Below are 10,735 nucleotides of genomic sequence, written 5' to 3' on the forward strand. Positions count from 1 at the left end.
ATAAGGTACAACAAGCACCATATATGTATCTCTTCAATATGATTGATATATTTGCCAATGATCCTCGTACAACAACTTGTTTAAGAATTGAAGAAATATTATTACATAACATTCTATGGTACTATTAGCTACTATTTTTCACATCAGAAAAATACTAAGATACAAATTCAAAAAATCATTGGTCTTATCATCGACCTCGAGGGTCTTGCCATCTGTTGGTACTAAGCAATGAATCCCATCCTTTATCTACAATTAAGAATCATACAAGACATCAACTATACATGCAAAACCATATAGAAAAGATGAAATTTTTGACGGTCATTCGTGTTCAGCTCAACACATGACCTCTATCAAATACAAGGGCATTATCAATTCTCACAAGAACAAGGACACTCTTCATGCTGTTCTCTGAGTTGTAAGTGACATTTTGCAAGTTGCAGGACATTCATTGGAGACGTGCTGCAGAGAAAGATTCGATCAACTGATATGTTGTATGGCACATTCGAATCATGATCCACTGGGGAAACAACAGGCAGCTGCTGGAAATGATTACTGTTTAGATGATCATTTCCTTCATTCTCATTGCCTGGAAAGGGCTGTCGTTGTATTTCAGTGCTCATGTCATTTATATTGACAGGGAAGCTTGTATTGTAGCCAAAACCAAGCAGGGTGTCTTGCTCCAGTGAAATGTTGCATTGGGCTGTGATATAATCAAGGGAGTTTCACTAAAACACCCAAAATGGGAGTTGAAATTATAAAAAAACCAAACACCCAAAACACTTTATAAACACACCCAAAACTCATCATTACACACACTCAAAACCCATTTATAAACACACCCAAAAAATATAAAATTGTTGATTTTGGGTGTGTTTCTATGTTTAAATAGTGTTTGAGTTTTTTTATAAATACATGTCTAGAATTGGGTTTATTTATAAATTTGTATATAAGGAATCAATTGTTGGTCATCAGAAATGCGAAAATGAAAAGGATATATAGGTACCCAGAGTCCAAGGACAGAGAAGAAGGAAGATGGGCAAGAAGATCATAGGAATTTGTTATTGAGCGCTGCATTGTATCTCTGCACCGAAGGACTGGATAAACTGGAAAAATAAGTTCATTTCCTCCATTAGTCTGAGTGTTCTCATCAGCCCCAGAAAAACAACAATCTATCAACTCAATAAACCTAAAAAATAATAAAATAAAATAAAAATTAGCCAATCAAAAAATTAGTCACAAAAAGAAACATGAATTAGTGACTGTTAATTAAAAGGTTCCTCTTAACCTTTGGTCTTCACTCAATTTCCAAATAACACAATAATCCCAGCCTAAGCCTCTCAGTCAGATTTTGCATAATGATGGCATATCAACAGAGAATTTATTCAATAATGGATATTTCTTTAAAGAACAATCTATCGAATCTCATAATATGCAGAGATAATAATATTCCAAAAGCCACAAGAGACCTCAATTTCTGAAATTCTTGTTACAATAATTCCTCAAAAGCTCCTTCACCCAGCCAGTCATGGCCAAAACCAAAAGTTCCAGCCATCTGTATAAACAGAAACCAAAAGGCATAAAAGTAAGACAATTTGTAACAGTTATAAGTGAAAACAATAACCGATTACAGCTAGCCAACGTGCTAATCTAACGATTCCAGAGTAAAAAGTCGAATCCAACCACTACATTAAACTACCCACGTACAAAACAAGAAGAAAAACAGATTCGGATCAAACACTTTCCTCAAATTACACCAACCAGCAGTGACACAAAAAAAACAACAGATTATAGTGCAACTGCAAGCCCATTCCCAGATCTTTAATATTGACTGATAAGAAATCCACAATAACTGAGTCAAAATGGTACTCCTTAACGATATGGCATGAAAATTAGAAAATACTATCAAGTAAATGAGCCAAGTTTCGACCCTGCATTCATAACATTGTAGCAAATTCACAATCAGACCATTCAAACCAACAGGAAGAGAAACTAAACAGAAAATAATTCCAATTATGGTAGCAAAACTCACAAGACAGAAAATAATCCCCAAGTCAGCAAATTTTGTATTTAGGGTTCCCATGACTTGTGCTTGCTTCGGCTTCCAAATCTCAATCTCAAGCTCAAATTTGCAGGTAAACTTTTTCAATTTCGGGTTGCAGACTTTCAGTCAATCGCAGTGTTCAAAAAATGGGCTAGGCGGACGGCTAGGCGGCTAGGCGGCTGGGCGGGCGCTAGGTGGCTGGGCTGGCCTCCTAGGCGGGTTGGGTCATTTTCCGGGGCCGAACAAGGAGGACCAAGCAGCCGAAACTTGACTGCGTCTGCAAGCTCCGTCTTATGCATCACCCAACAGAAGAATTCAGCAATCAATGCGCCACAAACGTGCATAACACAATTAAATTGATTAGTATAAGGTTATTTTAGCAAAACTACAAATGAACGGTGTTACCGAACTCCGACAGATACTGTTTGAATGCATCTGGATTTCCAGTTTCTATTAAATCCATTCCCATCCCCAAAGCCTCAATAGATTTGTGTACAGAAAAGAGAGAGTGAATTGTTGGGAAGAGCTAACCTTTACGTTGTTGATAAACGTGAGTCGCTAAAACCCCAGCTTGATGTATTTGCAGACACGCCAGACCCGCCAGGAAACAAGAAATCTAAATGAAAAAAACGCCATTCAAGTTTTCCAAAAATCGGCCGCCTAGGCGGACTAGGAGGGCTGGGCGGGTCCTCTTTTCTTTCTTTTTTTTTTTTTTGTAAAAAATTTATAAATAAATAGTTGAGCCGCACGGCTATACTCTTTAAATAATATATATATAACGGCTATACTTCTCAAATACTGCACAAGGTTCATTCTTTCTTATGGAACGGATATGCCTGGCTTCCAATCAGTGTCGTTGGCCAATCACGACTAGTGTAAATTTCGATCAACACCCGTTTCACACCTAAGCTTTAGGTTCACTCTCTGATTTTGGAACATGGCTAGAAGAGAAGTAAAACTTAAAATCTAAACTCAATATCCTAACATATCAACCCTGTCAAGAATGGAGTGCACTTAAAATCAAAGTTCCATACCCTAAACTCTGTCAAGGATGGAGTGCAACTTTTGTTTCTCTTTGCCACCACTCACCAAGAGCCACTTTTTTGTATGAATGTATTGATAGGATTATCACACAATTATGATGGGTCGAGATTGAGTCTAGATGATCTTGATCACATTTCAACCTTCTCACTTAAGCCAAAACTCACCAATCTCTCTTTGACAAAGAAGGTCAAGAGGATTGATCATGATCACTAGTTATAAGTTTGGGCTCCAGTGGGATTGAATCTCTAACAAAAATTAAAGATAAACAATATATGATCTGATCAGCAACTAAATATAAGAAATTGGAGGGTATCCATTATTAGTGGAAATCGGAGGGTATCCATTATTAATGCATATTTACTTGAGTTAAACATCAAATAGCATCACCATCAACTCGGTATGAAATAGAAATAACAAGGATATCTTTAGGACCTTCGTCCTGATGAACTCAATAAATAGCATCACCATCATAAATTCAGAATCACCAACGAATAATGAAAAATTGTTAATTAAATTTAGTGATAATCTGAATGTTTAATCAACTGAAACAACGTGTTCATATATTGAAGAAGTGCTAGCAGTGCACTAACCCGGGAGAAGATGAAATCCATTCCCTAAGGGTTCGAACATTCAACATTGTTTCAGTTGTTGTAAAGGTCTTCAAAACTACCACAACTGCAAATATCAAAAGAATATAAATGAACGATAAGAAACCCCACATAGAGCTTAGATTACAAAAGTCAATATTTGGTGATATAAATAAACTTAATGCTTACCGAGGGTAGTTTCTGGGTTTAACCTTGCAATATTTATGGCAACATCAATAGGATCAACGTTTGCAAGACTGCACACTGAGGAAAACAAATTATTAGAATAACGGCCATACTTAGGGTTTTTTTTATAAATAAAAATAGTATAGCCGAATGGTTTTACTATTTAAAATAGTATAGCCGTGCGGCTATCCTAGTTGGACACATGGCAATATGGGCTTTTTTTTTTCTTTTCTTTTTTAAATAACACCAATTTTTTAATAATAAAAATAGTATCGCCGCACGGCTATGCTACAATTTTTACTATTAAAAAATAGTATAGCCGACCGGCTATACTATTTTTGACACATGGCAAAGCAAGCGCTTGAAACCAGGCCGTGGTCTTTTTTTATTATAAATAGTATAGCCGCTCGACTATACTACTTTGGACACGTGGCGAAATGGGCGCTAGGCACCTGGCGGGTCCCCCCTTTTTTTATACATAATAGTATAGCCGCACGGTTAGATAAAAATAGTACTTGAGCGCTATACTAGGGTTGTTATCTTTTTTTACTATTTTTGACACGTGGTGGTGATCATCTTTTTTTATTATAATTAGTATAGCCGATCGGCTATACTGGGGGTTTTTTAAAATAAAAATAGTATAGCCGCCCGGTTTTTGAAGAGTGCAGTTATAAATTTTAAAAAAGTATAGCCACGCGGCTATACTAGTTTGGACACATGACAAAGCGGCCTCTGGGCGCCAGCAGTGGTCTTTTTTAATTATAAATAGTATTGCCGTGTGGCTACACTCAACATGTTTTTTTTAAATAAAAAAAGTATAGCTGGGCAGCTATACCATAGTTTTTATTATTTAAAAGCAGTATAGCCACACGTGGTGAAATGGGCGCTAGAGCAAGGTGGGTCCCATTTTTAAAAAAAATAGTATAGCCGCATTTTTTTATAATGAAAATATTATCGCCCCACGGCTATACTCTTTACATAAAGCAACCCAGTTTGCCGTGGGGCTCTCCAATGGCGAGCTCCATGTCCTTGAGCCTCTGGAATATGAAGATAAATGGGGTATGTTTGCCGTTGGTTTGACTTGACACCAAGTTGGAGAGCTGCGAGCCTGTGGAATCTGATGGCATCGTCCTTGACATGTGATCTCTAGATAATATATGCCTCAACATTATAATAACTCATCTCTAGATAATGTATGCTGTGTAGTTTAGGCATTTGCGGTAACAACTTTTATAAATCTAAAATCTAAAATCAAAATCCTCAACAAAATAAATTCAGAGGTTTCTTTGAAAATTTGCAGCCATTATTTCTTTTAAGTTTCAACTATTTTTTCTTGTGCACTTGGTCTCTCTCTATGATGATCTTGACCACATTTCAACAGTCATTTTTGAACCAAAACTCACCAATCTCTCTTTCATAATTTCATTCTGGCCAAGCCAAAAATTATAGAGGACAGAAGAAAAGAGTGGAGACGATTGATCAGGATCACTAGTTATAAGTTTAGGCTCGAGTGGGATTGAATCTCTAAGAGAAATTAAAGATAACCCAATACATGATCTGATCTGTAACTAATAAAAAATCAGAGGGCATCCATTATTAATGTCAATCTACAAGCAAGGGAACCCTATGAGGGTTCATGAAATGCATATTTATGTCTTGTTGTTTTGCTGGCGGTTTTTGTGCCTTCTAATTAAGTATTTTCAGACCCCAAAAAAAAAAACATTACCATCAATTTGATGAGAATTAAATTGCTGGATGTCTCAAAGGAGAATACATCTTTGTCGCAAATGCATAACTTACGCTGCTGTCCCTCCCTCACGGTTTTGCACCGACTTGACTGCTCATATCGGAGAAAATTGGTCTTTATGCTCGTTGAACAGTTCTTCAGCATCTGAATGCATTGAAATATGATTGAAAGGGATGAAATAATGATCAAAACCAATATTCTAGGTGCAGTTAACTGAAGAACTGGTGTCGAAGTTATGAGCAATGAAAAAAACAATTTTGCAGTCTAGGTCAACTAAGTTTAATTCTTCAAAAAATTTCTTCTCCCTCTCATTTTTCCTGTCAACCTGATTTGATGTCTTCAATATGTCAATATGAAATAGAAAAAACAAGGATAGGTTCCTTTCATTATATTTTCTGCTCCTTTTGATAACTGCATCCCCCGCATGTTTGTTAGCAAATGCCTGAAATTTGTCTCCACAATCCAGACACAGTAGTGTAATGCTTTTCAGGCCTTTAACCTGTTTCATCCTAGGGTGTCATATTCTCACATGATCAGTTATAATACATAGAAATTTCTTTGCCAAATTTAAGGAAAAATATTTGAACTTCTTCCCTTTCAGACACTTGAGGCAATACTTAAGGAACTTACATGCAGAAAGACGCTAATTGGGTGTCGCCCACAAATGAATGGTGTTATCAAACTCCCACAGATACTGTTTGAATGCATCTGGATTTCCAGTTTCTATTAAATCCATTCCCATCCTGTCCAAAGCCTCAACTCGACTACTTGTTCAGAGCTATCGACAATTTGAGAAATTTCAAACGCATGAATACACAGTAAAAAAAATAGTGAATTGTTGGAAAGAGCTAACCGTTATGTTGTTGATAAACGTGAGTCGCTAAAACTCCAGCTAGATGTATTTGCAGAGGTGGCAGACCCGCCAGGAAAAAAGAAATTCAAAAAAAAAAAACGCCATTCAAGTTTTCCAAAAATGGGCCTCCTAGGCGGGGCTAGGCGGGTCCTTTTTATTTTATTTTATAAATCGTATAGCCGACCGGCTATACTAGTGAAATAATATATTTAAGTATGGCCGTGCGGCTATACTCGTGAAATAATATATTTAAGTATTGCCGCAATGCTATACGCCTTAAATAATATATCTAAACAATACGATTTTGGACATGTGATGAAGCGGGCGCTAGCTCTTAATTCATTGATATAGAGAACTGGAAAATAATCAATTAAAAATTGATACGTAAGTACTTACAAATGCAGTTGCCTTCCCCTTGCTGTTTCGATAGCCTCTGGATCTACAAAATGTAATCAAACCAGTGAACACTACCCAAAGTTTAGTCCAAAGCAAGCTTAATCATTTTCACAAGGAAACTCACACTAAATAGCAAACAAGACTGCAAAATAGAGTTATAAATTGACAAACTGGAAAGTTAGGACCTAAGAAGCTGCCACCGATACCAACAGCAATGACATCCTTCAGGGCTTTTCCTGTGGTGCCAACCGATACAATCCCCACTCAGACGAGGTAGTTTGTTTGTTCTTGTAAAAAAACAAACAAATCATGCTCGATGTTGTGATGAAGCAAACCTGAAAAATTTGTCATTGCCTTCATTTATATATTTTGCAGGTTACAAGGAAGCTTGAAGGTCACGCTAAAAGAGTCACTAGCCTTGCCTTCTCGAACATTCTGAATGTACTAGTTTCTTCTGGTGCTGATGCATATTGGAAACTACAATTACTTTCAGACATGGCTTCTACTCTAATGTGACTTCTGTCATTTAACGACGTCATTTTGGCCCTGCAGATATTTGTGTGGGGTGCTGCTGGGTGGGAAAAACAGAGAAGCAAATTGAAAGGGATGAAATAATGATCAAAACCAATATTCTAGATGCAGTTAACTGAAGAGCTGGAGTCAAACTTATGAGCAATGAAAAAGAACCATTTTGCAGTCTAGGTAAACTAAGTTTAATTCTTCAAAAAAAGACCCTCACATTTTCCCTCTCAACCTGATTTGATGTCTCCAATATGTCAATATGAAATAGAAATAACAATCACTATGCGACGAAGATCTATTTCCAGATCAGAAAGCAAAATTTCCTTGAGGCCATTAACAAGTGAGAACATTTTTTTGAAGCTTCTTATACTCTATACATAAACAATCTTGAAAAAAATACCATGTTCTGCGTGTTTTTGGTTCATTCTTGATCTCAAAAGTTTTTGCCGAAGGTAATGAGGAGTTATTCAAAGAAATGCATCAAATGTGTATGGGTTCAATCCAACAGGGATCATAAGGCACTCTCTATGTGTGGAGATATAATGTCTATGATGAAGGAAAATGCTAGATCATTATTCATTATCATATAAATAAGGTACAACAAGCACCATATATGTATCTCTTCAATATGATTGATATATTTGCCAATGATCCTGGTACAACAACTTGTATAAGAATTGAAGATATTTTATTACATAACATTCTATAGTACTATTAGCTACTATATTTTCACATCAGAAAAATATTAAAATAAAAATTCAAAAAATCACTGTTCTTCTCATCGACCTCGAGGGTCTTGCCATCTGTTGGTACTAAGCAATGAATCCCATCCTTTATCTACAATTAAGAATCATACAAGACATCAACTATACATGCAAAACCATATAGAAGGGATGAAATTTTTGACTTCAGCTCAACACATGACCTCTATCAAATACAAGGGCATTATCAATTCTAACAAAAACAAGGACATTCTTCATGCTGTTCTCTGAAAATAATCCCCAAGTTACTGATCCTCTACAAATGAATGGTGTTATCAAACTCCGACAGATACTGTTTGAATGCATCTGGATTTCCAGTTTCTATTAAATCCATTCCCATCCTGTCCAAAGCCTCAATAGATTTGTGTCTCAATAGATTTGTGTACAGAAAAGAGAGAGTGAATTGTTAGGAAGAGCTAACCTTTACGTTGTTGATAAACGTGAGTGGCTGAAACCCCAGCTTGATGTATCTGCTGAAACGCCAGACCCACCAGGAAACAAGAAATCTAAATAAAAAAACCGCCATTCAAGTTTTCCAAAAATCGGCCGCCTAGGTGGGCTAGGCGGGTCCTTTTTTTAATTTTTTTTTTTTTAAAAAAAAATATATAGCCGGGCTATACGAGCTATACTCGGTGTTGTTTTAAAATAAAAATTGTATAGCCGCACGGCTATACTTGAATTTTTTTGACACGTGGCGAAGCAAAGCTAGGAGCCAGCAGCGGTCTTTTTTAAATTATAAATCGTATAGCCGTGGGGCTATACTTGCATTTTTTATTATAAAAAATGTATAGCCGAAAGGGCTATACCACAGTTTTTTATTTGAGGAAATAGCCGAACGGCTGTACCTCCCACGTCTCAATTGAAGTTTTTCTTTCACCATAAGCGAAGTATAGTTGTCATGCATTTACCTGACAAGACCAAATTGTGATATTCCGTTTCCTACCAATATCAATTTAACATGTGTGTAGAAGTTATTGATTTTTTATTATGTATTTTTGATAAATTATGTTTACATATATATATATATATATATTAAATCGTAATTTATGGAAATGAAGGGTATTTTCTTCCCGAAAATCACGCAAGCGATATCATTTTATAAATTAGGGGCCCCATCGTCCTGACCAGATTTTTAGTAACCTGAGAAGTTCAGTGGATGGTCATTGCCTGGGTGGTTGCTTGTGTCATTGACTCTTAGGCAAAGGTGATATATACAGAGCAGAGCAGAGAGGCCATTCACTCGCATAGTCGCATTCATACCTTACAAGCTATATATTTCTTTCTCTGCTTAATTTCTTATCTTTCTTTTCTTTTCTTTTCTTTTTTGGTAAGTAGGGATGGCAACGGGCCGGTTAGGGCCGGGTATGGCAATACCATTCCCGTTCCCGCTCACCATCCTCGTCCCCATCCCCGCCTCAATCCCTGGTTTAGGCTTTTCGGGGAATCCCGTCCCCGTCGCGGAAGTGCCTCCCATACCCACCCCAGTCCCCGATTTTTAATAAGACATTCCTTGTTAAAATAATTTTCTAAAGCACAATCACATCATTGTGAAATTTTAAAAACAATCACCACAAGATATTTCTTGTTAAAAGAATAACTCAACAATGCAAAGAAGGAGGACACAAAACTTGAAATAATTTCTATCCAAATCTTTAGAAACTTTTTTAGTAAGCACAATAAATCCATTTAATCTCTAGGGTAACTTTGTTTATTATATTATATTAATATATATTGATTATAAATAAATATGTTACTTATTGGGCCGGGTTCGATGATGGGGATAACAATACCATCCCCGGTCGGGGATTTTGTAAATTTGGAGATCCCCTTACCCGGCCCTGATTTCCCGAAAATTCCCCCCGTTAAGGCCGGGGACTCGATAGGGACCCGACCCGACGGTTATTATTGTCATCCCTACTGGTAAGTTCTTATCCTTCTTTTCTTTTATTTTCTGGTAAGTTCTTATCCTTCTTTCCTGATTGAGTGAGGCACCTTCAATTGCGTTTTACTATTTTAGGGGAAACTTATGTTTTAAAAAAATAATAATAATAATAATAATAATAATAATAATAATAATTAATGTTTATGAAGAGCCACTAGATATGCTTTGGTAATTAAGATTTATTTGGTGAACATCATGGAGTTCACGGCCTTATATAATTGTTATTTGTTTAGAGAAAGGAGAGGGCAATAATCAGAACTCTTACTATGTGCTTTATCTCTAAAAAGCCCCGTCGTTTAATTTATAATTTTAGAGTAAGGTCTTGATGGAGACACCCCAATCCCATGTAGACCCATTGATTTTTGACACACAACTTCAAGTTGAGCCTTTTATTATTACAAACTCTAATGTCAGGTTAATGCTCCTATAGCCCACCCTGGTTAAGCTGTTAACTTATCGGCTAGAGCACTCACACTACTGTTTATCAATTTATCATAGTACTTTATGATCCAATAAGATTTGCTTCATTTGTGTATAAAAACAACAATGTAACACGTAAGGGGCTTGTAGCTCAAGTGATTTAAGAGTATTTATCTTTGTAACCGAGATTCTAGGTTTGTTTCCCCTTCTCTCAATATGAATTGTAAGTAACAATG

At 36.4% G+C, this 10,735-nt stretch overlaps 1 long non-coding RNA gene across 2 annotated transcripts; it reads right to left on the reverse strand.

Annotated features, from left to right (window-relative positions):
• Positions 1 to 215: 215 nt before the first annotated feature.
• Positions 216 to 2,715, reverse strand: LOC148919483 (uncharacterized). 2 transcript variants are annotated; one of them, XR_016123670.1, is made up of 5 exons: positions 2,573 to 2,715; positions 2,030 to 2,331; positions 1,467 to 1,552; positions 1,004 to 1,186; positions 216 to 700 (listed from the first exon to the last, which is right to left on the reverse strand). It is a non-coding gene; the product is annotated as an uncharacterized LOC148919483 (long non-coding RNA). The 2 variants fall into 2 exon arrangements; XR_016123671.1 differs by having other exon boundaries at positions 1,286 to 1,552.
• Positions 2,716 to 10,735: the final 8,020 nt, after the last annotated feature.

This window comes from Prunus mume, linkage group LG2 (genome assembly GCF_029339155.1).
Source record: "Prunus mume cultivar Tortuosa linkage group LG2, ASM2933915v1, whole genome shotgun sequence".
NCBI lineage: Eukaryota > Viridiplantae > Streptophyta > Magnoliopsida > Rosales > Rosaceae > Prunus > Prunus mume.